The 19,543-nt window shown below is 44.7% G+C and overlaps 1 long non-coding RNA gene across 1 annotated transcript; it reads right to left on the reverse strand.

The window, feature by feature from the left end:
* Positions 1-325: 325 nt before the first annotated feature.
* Positions 326-5,583, reverse strand: LOC140719132 (uncharacterized). Its single transcript, XR_012096866.1, has 3 exons — positions 5,389-5,583; positions 4,713-4,744; positions 326-3,159 (listed from the first exon to the last, which is right to left on the reverse strand). It is a non-coding gene; the product is annotated as an uncharacterized lncRNA (long non-coding RNA).
* Between the last annotated feature and the right edge of the window lie 13,960 nt (positions 5,584-19,543).

Here is a 19,543-nt window from a genome sequence, read left to right on the forward strand (position 1 = left end):
AGTGTCTGCAGGAAACTAGTTCTCTCTGAGCTCCAGTGTCTGCAGGAAATTAGTTCTCTCTGAGCTCCAGTGTCTGCAGGAGACTGGTTCTCTCACGCTCCAGGGATAGCAAGGACCTGGTCCTATCTGAGCTCCTGGGTCTGTCGGAAACTGGTTCTCTCTCCACTTCAGGGGCAGGTCTTATCAAAGACAGCTGAATTGTTAGTGCCCTGTCACTGAGATATGGTTCTTCAATTTCCCACATGGAAAACAAAACAAATCGCTCAACTTTAAACTCTGTCAAAATAAATAGAAATAAAAATTTGATGTTCTGACTACATAAGAGTTACAGTCAGCGGCCACTTTATTAGGTAAATCTGATAATTAATGTAAACATGGCATACAAGAGCAAGATGGATCAGTTGGTGGAATGGTGTCACAGCAATAACCTTGCCTTCAACATCAATAAGGCCAATGAATTGATTATGGACTGGAAGGGTAAGTTGAGAGAACACACACCAGTCTTCAAATCGGGCTCAGTAGTGGAAAGGGTGAGCAATTTGAAGCTCCTGGGAGTTAATATCTCTGAGAATCTCTCCTGGGTCCAACATATCAATGCAGTTTCAAAAAAGGCACGGCAGCAGCCATACTTCATTCAGAGTTTGAGGAAATTTGGTACGTTACCAAAGACACTTACAAATTTCTACAGGTGTGCCGTGGAGGGTATTCTAACTGGCTGCATCACCGTCTGCTATGGTGGTCCAGTGCACGGGATGGAAGTAAGCTGCAGAAAGCTGTAAACTCAGTCAGCTCCACCACGGGCATGACCCTCCCCAGCATCCACAACATCTTCAAGGGCGGATTCCTGAGAAAGGCAGCTTCCATCATTAAGAGCCCTCATCAACCAGGACATCTTCTCTTCGCCACCATCTAGGAGGAGGTCTGGGGGATAAAAGCAAGCACTCAACAATTCAGGAATAACTTTTTCCTCTCTGCCATTCTGAATGGACAATAAACCCTGAACATCACCGCGTGACTTTTTTCTCTTTTTGCACTACTTATTTCATTTATCTTTAAAAAGTATACACATGTATATTCATACTTACTGGAATTTGCAGTTTTATTTCTATATAATGCTGCATAACAATGAATTACATAACATATGCCAGAGATATTAAACTTGATTCTGATTCTGTTATCTAATCAGCCAATCATGTGGCAGCAACTCAGTGCATAAAAGCATGCAGACATGGTCAAGAGGTTCAGTTGTTGTTCAGACCAAACATCAGAATGGGGGAAGAAATGTGAACTAGTTGATTTCGACCATGGAGTGACTGTTGGTGCCAGATGGGGTGGTTTGAATATCTCAGAAACTGCTGATCTCCTGGGACTTTCACACACACAGCAGTCTCTGGAGTTTACAGAGAATGGTGAAAAGAGCAAAAAAGAAATCCAGTGAGGGGCAGGTCTGTGGGCAAAAACACCGTGTTAATGAAAGAGGTCAGAGGAGAATGGCCAGACTGGTTCAAGCTGACAGGAAGGAGACAGTAACTCAGATAGACACACATTACAACAGTGGTGTGCAGAAGAGCATCTCTGAATGGACAACATATCAAACCTTGGAGTGGATGGCCTACAACAGCAAAAGACTACGAATAAACACTCAGTGGCCACTTTATTAGGAACAGGCAGAAGCTAATAAAGTGGTCACTGAGTGTATGCCAGTGATGATAGACCTGTTTCTGATTTTATTATACTCAGCATTTGCCATAAAGTTGGCAACACTCTCAGAAATAAACAATAAGATTTTGAATAATGTAAGTGATGGAGTCAACATGACAACTGAAGCATCACTTTGACAAATCATCAAATTATTGAAACCTATGAGTGTAATCACTTTACAACGTAATTAATTACTAAGATGAGTTTGCGGAATACAGTCGTATTTCACTCCCTTGTTCTATCATAACTAGTCTCAAGCACCCTGAGGCATCACTCTTCCGAACAATGCAGAACAAACAATTCTGATCAAAAAGACAACCAGAGATTCTGTAGATGCTGGAAATCCATAGCAACGTGCACAAACTCAGCAGGCCAGGCAGCATCTATGGAAATGAATAAAAGTTGTTGTTTCCGGCCAAGACCCTTCATCAGGACTGGAAAGGAAGGGGGAAGAAGCCAGAATAAGGAGTTGGGGAAGGGGAACGAGTAGCAACTGGCAGGTGATAGGTGAAGCCGAGTGAGAGGGGAGGTGGATGGATGGGGGAGGGGGAATGAAGTAAGAAGCTGGGAGGTGATGGGTAGAATAGATAAAGGGCTGAGGAAGAAGGGATCTGATAGGAGAGAAGAATGGACTGTGGGAGAAAGAGAAGGAGGATGGGTGTCAGAAAGAGGTGATGGACAGGTGTGGAGAAGAGCTGGGGTAAGAGGAGAGCCAGAATGTGGAATCAGAGTGTACAGTAAATTGTAATAAGAAATATATATGTATATATATATAGTAGTGCAAAAAGAGAACAAAAATGCTAAGGCAGTGTTCATAGGTTCATTGTCCATTCAGAACTATGATGTTGAAGGGGAAGCAGCTGTTCCTAAACATTGAGTGTCGGTCTCCAGGATCCTGCACCACCTCTCTGAAGGTAGAAATGAAAAGAGGGCACATCAGGGGCAGCAGGGCCCCTGAATGATAGTTGTCACCTTTTTCACATACTGCCTTTTGAAAGCTTCCTGCATGGTGAACTGTGATTGCTTGTGTAACGCTCACGCTATTGGCCGATGTATGTCTAGGGGAAAATCCGCCCACCCGCCAAACCGTGTCTCCTGTATGTGCGGATGCTGCGAAGTGCACACTGGTACCAACTCGCACACGCAATATCAGACCGCACACCATGTACGGTTACAAAATACACTTTATAAATCTTACTAGAACTAGGTAGTGAATAGCGATACAATATATACGAAAGAGAAGAAAAGAAAGAAAAGGCGCCAAAACTTATCAGAGTTCAGTCAATTTGTGCACAACCGTTGGAGCTCAGCTATCGAAGTCTTCGGTCCACTATTCGATCTTCTCCGACCTCCTCAACCTGCCGCCTGGAACCAACCTCGGTGGTCGACCAGAGCGCATCCTGCACGTCCTCCTTCCTCGTGATCTCCCCAAAGCCCGTGCAACGCTAGCTTACAGACCTGCAAGAAAGAATAACTTCTATCCCAATTGGTTAACAAATGAATACAATTCTCGTTATCAGTAATTAGAACCCAAACAAGCTGCGATAGAAAGCTCTCTCTCACCAGTTACCACAACAAAGAAGCATTCTTACTTTAAACATAACAAGAAGCCATTTTAATTAGCATATGCAGTAACATAAAGAAGAAACCCCTTACACTTGCTACCTAACAAAAACACAGTAGAAACATTGAATGGCGTTTTGAGAAAATGCTGAAGAGTTTGGGAATGATGTCTTGTCCCGGTCAGAAGCTTAGACTGTTCCCAAGTTATGGATAAGAAAATTCCTCAGCCTTCCCTTCAATTTCTTCAAGCATTAAAACCCACCCACCCACAGATGCACACTCACATACAACCCCAACTCTCAGCCATCTGTTATTGGGACCACCTTCACTCTTTCACTCACCTTGTTTTCCCTCTTTCTATCCATCCTAAACCAGCTTATCCACTTCCACAAATGTCCACCCAGTCTTTGCTTCAGGGAGGACAGCTCCACCTAACCTAGTGGCAGAACTTCCTCACCTGTGAGTGCATTCTCGTCAATCCCCTTTACAACCCCTCCAGGGTCATCACACCCTTCCTAAACTAGGTGACAAGCACTTCTGAGGCCCATAGGATTACACAGAAGTGTAGCGGTTAGCACAACACGTTGCAGCCCTCCAGCTGTAAGATCGGGGTTGATTCACACGCTGTCTGTAAGGAGTTTGTACATTCTCCCCCTGACTGTGTGTGTTTCCTCTGGGTGCTCCGGTTTCCTCCCACATGCCAAAGACATGAAGCAGTGATCTGTGGCCTTGCTATGTTGGTGCCAGAAGCATGACGATGCTTGTAGGCTGCCCCCAACACAATCCTCGCTGATCTGATCTGACGCAAACAGCGCACTTCATTTTAGGTTTCGATATTTCGATGTACGTGTGATAAATCTTTATCTTTTTTTAATATCTAAGTAAGGAGGTGCTGGCTTTGGAGAAGCTCCAAAGGAGGTTTGTGAGAATAAATCCAGACGTATATGAGGAGCGTTTGATGGCTTTGGGCCTGTACTCATTTAGAAGAATGAGGGGGATCTCATTGAAATTTATCGAATGTTGAAAAGCCTACATAGGGTGGACTTGGGGAGGATGTTTCCTACAGTGGGGGAGTCTAGAAGCAGAGGGCACAGCTTCAGAATAGAAAGACATCCCTTTAGAACGGAGATCAGGAGAAATTTCTTTAGCCAGAGGGCAATGAATCTATGGAATTCATTGCCACAGACAGCTGTGGAGGCCAAGTCATTGGGTATACTTAAAGATTCTTGATTAGTCAGGGTGTTAAAGGTTATGGGGAGAAGGCAGGAGAATGGGTTGAGAGGGATAGTAAATCAACCATGATGGAATGGCAGAGCAGACTCGATGGGCTGAATGGACTAATTCTGCTCCTATGTCTTATGGTCTACGTGCCCTCCCTACCACTTCCGATGCCACCTCATCTCCTATACACGCTACTCCATGTGAATATAACTTTTAAAAACTCTGACCTGCTGGAAACATGTCATAGGTGGGGCAGCATCTGTGGGGAGAGAAACAATTGACACTTCAGGTTCATGAGATGGCATTTCCGGTTTCATTTAAAACAAAAGATACTTATTGAAGAAGCCAGAGAAAGTTCTCCAGACTGTGGAACCTTTATCTTCCAAGCGAAAGCGGGAGGGTGGGTTGTAAAACCTTCATCTGAATGTAGCATCTGCACCAGTTCTGTACTCCCTAGTACTGTAGCAGATCTCTGCCACTGTGTGGCCTTTCACTTGTTTTCGTTCATCAATCTTCCGTCGCTGAAATGTAATTTAAAAACACAATCCGGTTGAGAGTTGAAAGTTTCACCTTTGCCAGGGCTCTCGAGCTGAGCGGGGAATATTTTCATGAGGTACGCTTAACACTGGGAGATGTCAAGCAGTCATCATCCCCAACGTGCTGGCTTGAAGACAGAGTCAACCCAAGTCGCTCTGCGAGACTCAGCTGCATCAGGGTTTCAAGAGTGGATGATGGCAAGTAAGGCAAGGATTAAACAGTCATGGATTATGACTGCTCTGCATCAAGAATTTGACCTGCTAATCCTTATTCCCTTTCTTAAAAAAACAACATGGAAACAAAAAATAGCTTTGAGAATCAAGCAAAAAAAAGTCTCATCTGCAATAGTTGGACTTATTTACTTACTTCGTTTAGAGATACAGCACAGAACAGGTCCTTCTAGCCCTTTGAACTGTGCTGCCCAGCAACAACCGATTTAACTGTCCTGTGGGGACATGCCTTATTCTGATTGTCCAAAGTCGCTTCTGTTGTGATTGGTTAGTTTAGAAGCTGCTCCTGCTTTTTCCATTGGACGGATGCCTGGTGTACAGTCTCAAATATCCTGGGTATATTAAATGGTACGTGGAAGGGGCTTGCTCTCTCTCTCTCTCTCTCTCTCTCTCTCTCTCTCTCTCTCTCTCTGTTTAAGGCAAGAATGCACGTGACTATTGGGAGGTATGCTCTGTGCACACATTGAACTAAGTATGTTTGTTGAATATTCAGCTTTGTAAAGTTTGTAACTTGGGACACATGAAATATTTGGTTGAAGTTTTACTGTCTGTAAATAAATGATTAATGCATCTATTCAAAGTCTGCATTTCCTGTCTTGCTTGCCCGTGAAACTGATCCAGCATTGCATTAACCCTAGCCTAATCACAGGACAACTTACAATGACCAATTAACCTACTGAGGGACTGAGGGAAGAGACTGGAGCACCCAGAGGAATGTACCAACTCCTTACAGATGACATTGGAATTGAACTCTGAACTCCAACGCCCCGAGCTGTAATAACATCGCACTAACTGCTATGTTACTGTGGCTGTGTAGTGAGGGAAAGGACACTGTCAAAGTCAGAGTCATACAATATGGAAACAGGCTTTTGGTTCAAGTGGTCCACTCCAACCAAGATGCTTATCCAAGCGAATCAGGTTTATTATCACCGGCATGTGACGTGAAATTTGTTAACCTAGCAGCAGCAGTTCAATGCAATACACAATCTAGCAGAGAAAAAAAAATAGTAATAATAATAAAAAACAAGAACGTCAATTAAATATATTGAATAGATTTTAAAAACTTGTAAAAACAGAAATACTGCGTATTTAAAAAAAGTGAGGTAGTGTCCAAAGATTCAATGTCCATTTAAAAATTGAATGGCAGAGGGGAAGAAGGTGTTCCTGAATCACTGAGTGTGTGTCTTCAGGTTTCTGTACCTCCTACCTGATGGTAACAGTGAGAAAAGGGCATGCCCTGGGTGCTGGAGGTCCTTAATAATGGATGTTGCCTCTCTGAGACACCGCTCCCTAAAGATGTCCTGGATACTTTGTAGGCTAGTACTCAAGATGGAGCTGACTAGATTTACAACCTTCTGCAGCTTCTTTCGGTCCTGTGCAGTAGCCCCTCCATACCAGACAGTGATACAGCCTGTCAGAATACTCTCCACGGTACAACTATAGAAGTTTTTGAGTGCATACGTTGACATGCCAAATCTCTTCAAACTCCTTATAAAGTATAGCAGCTGTCTTGCCTTCTTTATAACTACATCGATATGTTGGGACCAGGTTAGATCCTTAGAAATCTTGACATCCAGGAACTTGAAGCTGCTCACTCTCTCCACTTCTGATCCCTCTCTGAGGATTGGTATGTGTTCCTTCGTCTTGCCATTCCCAAAGTCCACAATCAGCTCTTTCGTCTTACTGATGTTGAATGCCAGGTTGTTGTTGTGGCACCGCTCCACTAGTTGGCAAATCTCAATATGTATGCCCTCTTGGCACCACCTGAGATTCTACCAACAATGGTTGTATTGTCAGCAAATTTATAGATGATATTTGAGCTGTGCCTAGCAACACAGTCATGTGTATACAGAGAGTAGAGCAGTGGGCTAAGCACACACCCCTGAGGTGCGCCAGTGTCGATTGTTAACGAGGAGGATATGTTACCACCAATCCGCACAGACTGTGGTCTTCCGGTTAGGAAGTTGAGGATCCAATTGCAGAGGGAGGTACAGAGGCCCAGGTTCTGCAACTTCTCAATCAGGATTGTGGGAATGATGGTATCAAATGCTGAGCTATAGTCGATGAACAGCATCCTGACATAGGTGTTTGTGTTGTCTAGGTGGTCTAAAGCCATGTGGAGAGCCATTGAGATTGTGTCTACCATTGACTTATTGTGGCGGTAGGCAAATTGCAATGTCCTTCTAAAACCATATCCCTCTAAACCAGGGGCTACCATACTTTTTTATACCATGGACCCCTATCATTAACCTAGGGTCCCAGAATGGGAGCCCCTGCTCCACCATTCCCGTGTGTGCATGTTACACCAGGACAGAAGCTTAACTGACCGACTCAATATTTTGCAAGTGCCTGAACGTAGTTTCCAGGATGCAATTTGGTCTGGGAATGGTGGTGAAGAACTGACAAAGGAGAACGAATCAAAATTCAAACCTTTTTTATTTCTAAATTCCTTTGGCTCAGTCTGCTAATTTGCTGACCAACTAACTTTCTTTTAAGTTCAACACGTACAAACACACTGGAGGAACTCAGCAGGTCAGGCAGCATCCGTGAAAATGAGCAGTCAACGTTTCGAGTCGAGACCCTTCGTCAGGACTGAAGAAGGAGGGGGCAGGAGCCCTATAAAGAAGGTGGGGGGAGGGTGGGAAGGAGAGGGCTGGTAGGTGCCAGGTGAAAAACCAATCAGAGGAAAAATCAAGGGGTGGGGGAGGGGAAGCAGGAAGGGGATAGGCAGGAAAGGTGAAGAAGGAATGTAAAGGGAAAGCACTATGGGTAGGTTTCTTTTAAGTTTACCAAGTCAGTTATAATGCATGGAAATAAGCCCTTGACTAATCAAGCACTAATCTTACACTAGTTCGCGTAAGTTTTACATAAATCCCGTTTCATCCTCTGCACATTCCCATCAATCCCCCTGAGATGTTACACTCACCTCCACACTTGGAGCAATTTACCATGGGCAAAGAACCTGCCAATGCTGGGATATTAATTAGGTGTTCCTAATAAAGTGGCTACTGAGTGCAGTGTTACAGTTACAGAGAAACTGCAGTGAAGCTAGGTAGATGAGGTGCAAGGACTATTATGAAGTATATTGTGAGATCAAGAGTTCATTTTTTTTATTGTACAAGAGGTCCAGTCAGGCGTCCTGAAACAATAGGGTAGAAACTGCCCTTGAACTTGGTGGTATATGTTCTCAGGGTTTTGAATCTTCTGCCTGACGGGAGGGGAGAGTGTCAAACCTGTATAGGTATGCTTCTCCCAGTCTACACCCAGTTAACAGGAGTTCACCGCTACTTATTTCCAACTCATCACCTGCAGCCTATTTAAACCCAGCTCTCATCCACCATCCTTGTTCACTCACATGAAATAGCCAGCCTCAGCCATTTGTTCCTCACCTTCTTACCTGTGAGTTTAATATCTGTTCTCTCTTGTTCTGTGGCCCCTTGTAGCATGCTATTTGCAGTCTGGTATTAAAGTTCATCACTGAATTGTCTCTGCTGCTCTGCTTTTGGGTCAAGCCTCATCAACGTACACTGACAGAGAGAAGAAAGAATGAGCAGGGTGGGATGAGTCTTTGATTAACTTGGCTGCTTCCTCTAGCCATTGGAGTGGAGACTGGTTTCCATGATGGACTGGGCTGTGTTCACAACCCTCCACAATTTTTTGTGGTCTCAGGCAGAGCAGTTGCCATACAGTTGTTATTGGCCATTGGCCATCTGTCTGAAGATGCCCCTTTGTGCCACTAACCCTAATGTTGAAAATGTTCCTCTGGGCAACATGGAATATTTTATGCTGTTATAAATGTGCTGTTTATCATTTCAAAACTGTTCACAACTTCTTTACTTTTGGTGCTGAACTAGCTTATTATTGGGTATTGGGTGAAAATCTTCAGCAATTAGAATCAGAATCAGGTTTATCATCGCTGACAGACTGTAAGTCGTGCAATTTGTTGTTTTGCAGCAGCAGTACAGTGCCAAATATAAAATATTGCAGTAAGTGACAATAAGAAATGTATAAAATACAGATAAGTATTGCAGAAAGAGAGCCTAGCAGTGAGCAAGTGTTCACGGGGCAGCACGGTAGTGTAGTTGTTAGTGCAATTGATTTACAGCGCCAGCGACCACCGATCAGCGTTGAAATCTTGCCACTCTCCGTAAGAGTTTGTACGTTCTCCCCGTGACCACATGGCTTTCCACTGGGTGCTCCAGTTCCCCTACACATTTCAAAGACAAGCGAGTAGGGTTAGTGAGTTGGGGACTCAACCTGGAAGTGTGGCGGCACCTTGTGAGCTGCCCCTTCTTCCCGTAATCATTAGACTTTGTTTCAAGTACATGTTCAAAGGTCAAAGTACGCTTATTATATGGCACCATATACCACACTGAGATTCATTTTCTTGTGAGCATTCACAGTAAATACAAAGAAACGCAACGGAATCAGTGAAAAACTGCACACAGAAAAACGGACAAACAACCTACGTGCAAATGCAAACTATGCAGATACAAGAAAAGCCAACAAAGTAATAATAAAGAATAGATAAGCAATAAGATTGAGAAAATGAGATGAAGAGTCCTTGAAAGTAAGTCTATTGATTGTGGGAGCAGTTCAGTGTTGACAAATAAACCTAACTGTAATCTTGAAATCTGATAGCAGAGGGGGAAAAGTTCTTCCTAAAAACTTGAGTGTGCATCTTCAAGCTCCTGTACCTCCTCCCAAAAAGCGGTAAAGAAGGAAGGCTTACCCAGGATGCGACAGGAGCGGAAATTAAAATCCAAGCCACTTACTGACTGTCATATTTTGAAAAGATCATTGGTGCAATTAATTGATTTATCCTTGGTCTTATATTAAAAAAAACACATTTACCTTGCTTGTACTCTTCTGTCATGTGCTTTCAAATGTTTTCCTTGCTTTTGGCTGTGTACTCTGAAAGACATATCAGCCCAGGATATCTGTTTGCTCTGCTTTATTTCTGCTGTGTTATTATTAATGGAAGTGAGTCTCAATAATTAATTGATATTTTTCATAGATATTATTCATGACTTGTAGATTTAATTCATGTAGCTTTTAATATATTTTTCATAAAGCTATCAAATGTTTATCACAGAATTATAGCTAAGAAGTTCCAATACACTCAAATAGGAAACTTATCTTGAGCCCGAGGTCTTTGATTTGGAAAGATGCGGCTTCTGGAACATCAACACTCACCATCTATAGATCCGTGGAGGAGAGCATCCTAACAAACTGCATCACTGCACGGTACGGAAACTGCAGAAAGGATCTGCAATGGGAGGCCAAAACTGCTCAATGCATCACCAGCTCCAGCCTACCTGCTATCAAAGACATGTACAAAGAAAGGTGTCAGAAAAGGGCCAGCAACATCATGAAAGATCTCCCCCACGCTGCTCTTGGTCTGCTTGTCCCACTCTCATCAGGAAAGAGGCTACGTAGCCTACAAGCCAGGACCACCAGACTCAAAACCAGTCACTTTCCCCCAAGTGGTAAGGCTGATCAGCACCTCTACCCACTAACGCACCCCTGTACAGCTCCAACCACTACTTTATCATTTTCTGTCAGAGTCACCTTATGTACAAACAGACAGACATACTTTATTGATCCTGAAGGAAATTGGGTTTTGTTACAGTAGCACCAACCAAGAATAGTGTAGAAATATAGCAATATAAAACCATAAATAATTAAATAATAATAAGTAAGTTATTCCAAGTGGAAATAAGTCCAGGACCAGCCTATTGGCTCAGGGTGTCTGACACTCCGAGGGAGGAGTTGTAAAGTTTGATGGCCACAGGCAGGAATGACTTCCTATGACGCTCAGTGTTGCATCTCGGTGGAATGAGTCTCTGGCTGAATGTACTCCTGTGCCTAACCAGTACATTATGGAGTGGATGGGAGACATTGTCTAAGATGGTATGCAACTTGGACAGCATCCTCTTTTCAGACACCACCGTCAGAGAGTCCAGTTCCACCCCCACATCATCACTGGCCTTACGAATGAGTTTGTTAATTCTGTTGGTTTCTGCCACCCTCAGCCTGCTGCCCCAGCACACAACAGCAAACATGATAGCACTGGCCACCACAGACTCGTAGAACATCCTCAGCATCGTCCGGCAGATGTTCAAGGACCTCAGTCTCCACAGGAAATAGAGACGGCTCTGACCCTTCTTGTAGACAGCCTCAGTGTTCTTTGACCAGTCCAGTTTATTGTCAATTCGTATCCCCAGGTATTTGTAATCCTCCACCATGTCCACACTGACCCCTTGGATGGAAACAGGGGTCACCGGTGCCTTAGCCCTCCTCAGGTCCACCACCAGCTGATTCTGCTCGCACCATGTGACAAAGTTTCCCACCGTAGCCCTGTACTCAGCCTCATCTCCCTTGCTGATGCATTCAACTATGGCAGAGTCATCAGAAAACTTCTGAAGATGGCAAGACTCTGTGCACTTCTGTGCCTAACGTCACTTTATGTGCATACAATCACTCTATGTATATAACAGATACTTGTACAGTGTATTGTATAGGATTGCTTTTTATTTATATTTATTGTGCTTTTTATGCTTCCTGTGCTTTTTATACTGCATCGGATCCCATGTAACAATTATTTTGTTCTCCTTTACACTCGTGTACTGAAGACTGGCAACAAACAATCTTGAATCTTGAATTTTGAAAGTTGATTCTATGGTTATTGGGTCTGAGAGCCCCACACTGGTGAACAAACACGCTCAGAGCCCACTTCATTAGGCACACCTGAATACCTGCTCATTAATGCAAAAATCTACTCACCCAATCGTGTGGCAGCAACTCAATGCATTAAAGCATGCAGACATGGTCTAGAGGTTCACTTGTTCATATCAAACATCAGATATCTGACCCAAAGTGACTTTGACCTTAGTGCCACACAAGCTATCTCAGAAGCTGCTGATCTCTTGGGACTTCCACTCACAACAATCTCTAGAGTTTACAGAGAACGGTGCAAAAAAAAAACACCAAAAAAAAAATCCAGTGAGCGGCAGTTCTGTGGGCAAAAATGCCTTGTTAATGAGAGAGGTCAGAGAAGGATGGCCAGACTCACCCTGAGAGGAAGGTGACTGTAACTCAAATAACCACACGTTACAACAGTGGTGTGCAGAAGGGCATCTCTGGATGCACAAAGCATTGAAGTTGATGGGCTACAGCAGCAGAAGACCATGAACATACAATCCATGGCCACTTTATTAGGTACAGTAGGTGCCTATTAAAATGGCCTCTGTGCCAAATACTGCCAAAGGTAGATGGTACACTGAGTGTAGAGTGTAGACGGTACTTGAACTGTGTCCAGCTACAGAGTTGTGAGTGTAAAGAGAGAAAAGCAGAAACTAAAGCACACAAGCAAAACCATTTTAATTCCACTTCCCATACCCATTCCAATATGTCAGTCCATGGCCTCCTCTACTGTCGTGATGAAGCCACACTCAGGTTGGAGGAGCAACACCTTATATTCCGTCTGGGTAGCCTCTAACCCGATTGCAAGAACATTGATTTCTCAAACTTCCAGTAATGTACCACCCCCCGCTTCACCATTCCCCATTCCCTTTTCCCTCTCTCACCTTATCTCCTCACCTGCATATCACCTCTCTCTGGCGCTCTTCCCCCTATCCTTTCTTCCATAACCTTCTGACCTCTCCAATCAGATTCACCCTTCTCCAGCCCTGTGTCTCTTTCAGCAATCAACTTCCCAGCTCTTTTTCTCGCCTTTCCAATTTCCCCATCCCGGTTTCACCTTTCACCTAGCGTTTCTTACTCCTCTCCCCCCTCCTTCTAACTCTGACTCCTCATCTTTTTCTTTCTCCAGTCCTGCCGAAGGGTCTCAGCCTGAAATGTTGACACGTCCTTGATGTGTGCCTGTGTTGATAGTCAGCGAGGAGGAGATGTTATTGCCGATCTGCACTGGCTGTGGTCTCCCAACGAGGAAGCCAAGGATCCCGTTTCAGGGAGAGGTATAGAGGCCCAGGGTACTTAATAAAGTGGCCTATGATTGCATACATGGCTAGTGGACGGGGTGACTCTGGCAGTTACGTGCCAGGGATGTCAATATCAAGTGTTACTGTAAAACCTAGCTCAGTCAGTATTCATCTGTATCTGAGGACATGCAACCTTATTTTCCCAGGGCGGAACGATGCTTGCTGTGGGATAGAGAGAAAGAAAGATTATCTTTATTTGTCAAATGTACCTCAAAGCTTCAGGCAGATGGGGCTCATCAGCCGTGGTCGGCAGCTCATCTAGGAGAAGGAAAACTCTGATCTCAAACCTCCGCTGCCTTGCAGCTATACCCACTCATGGGGAAGGCTTCGGGAGTAAACCGCGGGAGAAATTTCCAGAGCTGGAGTCCGTAGGGCAGTCCTACATTGAGTTCAACACTGACTGGCAACTCCTTTGATGCTGCTGGTGCCAAACTGTATCAGTCTCTGCCGTTCCTTTGGGTTCATCGGATGCATGGAGAGGAGGAGCTTGCTACATGGGCAACAGCTTGCTCTCCATATCGTATTGCCCAGGCTTGCGTATCTAGACAGCAAGGATGCAATATCCATGATCAATTCTGTTCAATAGATGCCGTCAAATCACCGCATTGAAAGAGACAGTGAGATCTATACATCAATGACCACACCTTCGCTGGACACACCACCCCTCCTCTGACACCTCCAACCATCTTCCCCCCTCTGATCCCAGCTCTTTTACATGTTGGGTCTTCACTACCCCCTCTGCCCATCCCCTCGTTGAGGCAGAGGGAGTAGGGAAGACCCAGCAGAGTTTTCTGTCCTCAGTAAGGACATCACCTTTGTTCCTCCTTTGCCCGCAACTCATTGAGTTTCGTATCTGCAAGGTTGAGCTCTCCTCTTATCGCCTCTGTCTCCAAGCCCACTTCTTTGACAAGGATTTCACAGCCCATGCTGAGGACCCCTTCCGCCATCTCCAACCCTCCTCCTCTTCTTGGTCACCCCGCTCTGGTTCGCTGCCTGCTCTGGATCCTTTCATCGTGAATTGCCGATGAGACATCAGCCGTCTCCATTTCAGCACTTCTCTCCCCTCCTCCAACTTTACCCTCTTTCAACGTGCTGCCCTCCACACCAATGGCAACCGTGCCATCAAGTCCGCAGACAAAAGGGCTCCTGTTGTAGTGTGGCGCATTGACCTCAGCTCGCTGAGGCCAGTCGACAACTTTCAGAAACCCTCTCATATCTGTCCTTCGAGGAGGACCCCACGCCACACCATCAGAAAATATCTCTGACACCATCACTGACCTCATCCACTCTGAAGAGCTACCAACCACTGCCACCAAATTCATAGTTCCCTTAACCCAGAATGATCACTTCTACCTCCTCCCCAAGATCCACAAGCCAGACTGTTTGAGTAAGTCTATTGTCTCTACCCGCTCCAGCCCTACTGAATTTGTGTTCTTATATCTCAATTCCATTCCAACCCCCTTGGTTCAGTCCCTTCCCACTTCTCATGCCCTCGATCTCCTCACTACCTTTCAGTTCCCTGGCCCTGACCACCTCACTTTCACCGTGGAAGTTCAGTCCCGATACACTTCTATCCCCCATCAAGAAGACCTCAAACATCTCTACTTCTTTCTTGACAAAAGAACCAACCAATCCCTCTCCACCACTACCCTTCTCCACTGGTCCTCACCCTGAAAAATTCCACCTTTGGCTCTTCCCACTTTCTCCAGACTCGAGCATCAGCCATGGACACTTGCATGGTCCCCAGCTCTGCCTGTCTCTTCCCCAGTTATTCTCCCCAACTCTTCCTCCACCACACGGACAATGCTTCGCACCCACGCTGAGCTTGTCAATTTTATCAGCTTTGCCTCTAACCTCCCCCCTGCACTTAGACAATTTCTGACAGCTCCCTCCTCTTTCTTGATCTTTCTTGTCTCTATCTCTGGAGACAAACTGTCAACCAACATATTTTATAAACCTACTGATTACAACTTTTCCCATCCTATCTCCTGTAAAAATGCTATTCTCTTTTCTCAGTTTCTTGGCCTCTACCGTATCTGTTCCCAGGATGTGGCTTTCCATTCTAGGACATCAGCAATGTCCTTTTTTTAACATATGGGGTTTCCCTCCCTGTACTACTGATGTTCTCACTGGCATCTCCTCCATTTCCCATTTATGCATGCTCACCTCATCTTCCCAGGTCTGTAATAGTGGTAGAGTCCTTCATGTCTTCACATCCAACACAACCTCTGTAACATCTGCCATCTCCAAAGGGATCCTACCACTAAACATATTTTTAGCTCCCCTCCCTCTGTGCTTTCCGCAGAGATCACTCTCTCCGCGATTCTGTTTTCCATTTGCCCCTCCCCACTAATCTCCTCCTGGCACTTAGCCCTGCAAGTGCTACACCTCCTCCCTCACCTCCATTCAGGGTCTCAAACAGTCCTTACAGATGCAGCAACACTTCACCTGCGAATCTGCTGGAGCCGTCTACTAAGTGCAGAGCTCCCAGTGTGGCCTTCTCTACGTCGGTGAGACCTGTCATAAATCAGGGGACCACTTCATTGAGCACCCCTGCACCATCCGCCACAAGCAACTCATCCTGGCGGCCAAACATCTTAATTCCGATTCCCATTACAATGTATCAATCCCCAGCCTCCTCTTGTGCCAAGATGAAGCCACCTTTAGGGTGGAGGAGCAGCACCTTATATTCCGTTTGGGTAGCCTCCAACCTGATGGCATGAATATCAATTTCTCCTTCCTCTATTCACCTCCCTTCCTCTGTTCCCCACTCTGACCTTTCACTTCTCATGCCTATTACTTCCCTCTGGGTCCTGGGTCCCCTCCTCCTTCCCTTTCTCCTACGGTCCACTCCCCTCTCCTATCTGATTCTTTCTTCTCCAGCCCTTGACCTTTCCCATCTGCCTGACCTGACGAACGGTCCTGGCCCGAAATGTTGACTGCTCATTTCAATGGATGCTGCCCGACCTGCTGAGTTCATCCAGCTTTTGTACATGTTGATCTGACCACAGCATCTGCAGTGTACTTTTTGTCACCTATCACCTTCCAGCAAGCCTCTTTCTCCTCCTCCACCTTCCCGGTTCCTTCTCAATCCTGAAGAAGGGCCTTGGTCCAAAATGTTAACTATTTACTCTTTTCCATAGATACTGCATGATCTGATGAGTTCTTCTGTGTGTGTTGCTTTGGATTTCCAGCATCTGCAGACTTTCATCTGTTCGCGATTTACAGTCCAACGATTGCTGAGGGCAGCCCACGAGTGTTGCCACACATTCTGGTGCCAAAATCACATGCACACAACTTACTAACCGTAACCGCTACATCGTTGGAGTGTGTGAGGAGACGTCGAAGTGTGTTTTTTTTACGTCAATGGCCAACATAATCCAAAAATTGCTGAAGGCAGCCAGCAAGCCAGCAAGCATTGCCGTGCTTCATGTGCAAACATAGCATGGCCCCAACCCCCTAATCCTAACGCTAACCTGCACGTCGCTGGAAAGTGGGAGGAAACTGGAACATCTAGAGTCATGGAGAGAACATACGAACTCTTTACCGGCAGCGGCCGGAACTGAACCCCAGCCATCCAGTTGCTGCCACTTCAAAGGGTTGCACTAACCGCTACTCTACAGCTCTGCCCAATTACCTGCTTGGTCTTAGTCCAATTACCTGCTGAGTGCCTTTCCCGTGGTACGGATGTGGATGAAGTGTTAAATCTGCAAATCTCATCTGTCACGGGAAATAGCCGCTCAGAACTCCAGAGTAATATGAAACATCGCTTATTGTGGTCTTTTTCTGCACAATTTTCAATCATTAAATGATGATTTTAAAGATGACATTTTGTGATTAATTTTCTAAAATATTAAGGAAGACACTTACTCAGAAAATTAAAATAAAAAATTACAAGAACCCACAAGCGCCACTTCCAGTGGCGGCTCATTCTACAGTCATCTCCTTGGGAGTGAAGAAGATCCTCCTCAAATTACCCTTAAAATATTCACCTTTCACCTCTAATTGTAATCTCACCCAACCTGAGGGAGGGAAAACCCGCTTGCTTTCACTCTATTTATACCCCTTGTAATTTTGTATACCTCAATCAAATCTCCTTTTTCTGTGCTCCAGGTAATAAAGTCCTAACCTATTCAACCTTTCCCTAGAACTCAGTTCCTCAAGACACAATACACATTTTAATTCCACGTCCCATTCCCATTCTGATATGTCTATCCATGGCCTCCTCTACTGTCAAGATGAAGCTACACTCAGGTTGGAAGAACAACACCTTATATACCGGCTGGGTAGTCTCCAACCTGTTGGCATGAACATTGACTTCTCTAACTTCCGTTAATGTCCCCCTCCCCTTCTTACCGCATCCCTGATATATTTAGCTTTTTTCTCCCTCCTCCTTTATTTTTCTTTCTGCCCATCACTCTGCCTGTTCTCCATCTCCCTCTGGTGCTCCCCTCCCCCTGATCCTTTCCCTTCTCTAGCTCTGTATCACTTTCGCCAATCACCTTTCCAGCTCTTAGCTTCATCCCACCCCCTCCGGTCTTCTCCTATCATTTCGCATTTCCCCCTCCTCCTCCTACTTTCAAATCTCTTACTATCTTTCCTTTCAGTTAGTCCTGACGAAGAGTCTCAGCCTGAAACGTTGACAGCACTTCTCCCTAAAGATGCTGCCTGACCTGTTGTGTTCCACCAGCATTTTGTGTGTGTTGCTTGAATTTCCAGCATCTGCAGATTTCCTCGTGTTTGCCTTTTAAATAACATTCTTGCAAATTCTTTTCTCCACTCTTTCAAGCATATTGATATCTTTCCTGTAGGTAGGTGAACAAAACTGTACACAATACTTCAAATTTGACATCGCCAACACCTTGAATATCTTTCAACTTAGCATCCCCTGTACTCAAAGTCCTGATTAATGAAGGCCAATGTGCTGAAAGCTCTCTTTATGACCCTATCTGCCTGTAATGTCATTGGAGTATCTGTCCAGCAGTGCCCCCACCTCCTGAGGAGGTTCAAGTGAGCAAGGGTCCCCACTCTCATTCTAACCACATTGTACCAAAACACCATCGACAGTCCTAACCAACGGTTTTATATATATGTATATAAAACTTCTTATCACACACACACACACACACACACACACACACACACACACACACACACACACACACACACACACACACACACACACACACACACACACACACACACACACACACACACACACACACACACACACACACACATTTGTGGCCCAAGGTGGAAGGAGTCAATTTTAGAAAACCTAGCACATTTATTTTTCAACATAGTCCCATCCTACATTTACACACTTAGTCCAGCAGTCGTGGACCATACAGATCTTGGACATCCAGAAAGTGTCCACAGCATGGGTGATTGATCATGGCCTAAGGTAGAAGGAGATGAGCTATTATAAATGTTAAATACCATGTTCTCAATATTTATTGCTCATTCATTTTTTATTATTATTTCTTCTTTTTGTATTTGCACAGTTTGTTGTCTTCTGCTCTCTGGTTGAACGCCCTAGTTGGGTGATCTTTCATTAATTCTGTTATGGTTATTATTCTATAGATTTGCAGAGTGTGCCCACAAGAAAATGAATCTCAAGGTTGTATATGGTGACATATATGCACTTTGATAATAAATTTACTTTGAACTTTGCACCACCCTCTAGTTTGGGAATTGCAGGGCATCTGACCGCAAGAACTTGCAACTGCTTGTGAGGACTGCTGAGAGAAACACTGGGGTCTCCTTTCCCCCCCCCCCCCACCCCGCTTATCCAGGTCATGCACCAGAAGCTCTGCATTCACAGAGCCCTCAGAATCATTAAAGACCCCCTTCCACAAAGTCCCACAATCTCTTTGATCTCCTACTGCCAGGCAGGAGCTACCACAGTATAAGAACACTGACTGGGCAACAGTTTCTTCCCCCAAACTGTTGGACTTCCGAACTGCTACCACCCAGTACACGTTACTTATGACAGCACCAGAAGCAGTAATAGTGTTGAATATTTAACTACATGTGGTATATGCATTTTATGTCAACTTGTACATGAAGAGAATACTTTTTTTCTTTTACCGTTATTTAATGTGTTATATATGATCCCTGAGAAATGTGGTTTCATTTAGCTGTATACATGAATGACAATAAACTTCAACTTGAACATTTCAAGGTTGAGTCCCGGAGGTGAGATTTGAACCTAGATTTGAAGGCTGAAATTCTGTCTACTCCCCATATATTAAAGATGAGCAAAACATTAATATCCACAACAAATCT

Source organism: Hemitrygon akajei, chromosome 31 (genome assembly GCF_048418815.1).
Source record: "Hemitrygon akajei chromosome 31, sHemAka1.3, whole genome shotgun sequence".
NCBI classification, from domain to species: Eukaryota; Metazoa; Chordata; class Chondrichthyes; order Myliobatiformes; family Dasyatidae; genus Hemitrygon; species Hemitrygon akajei.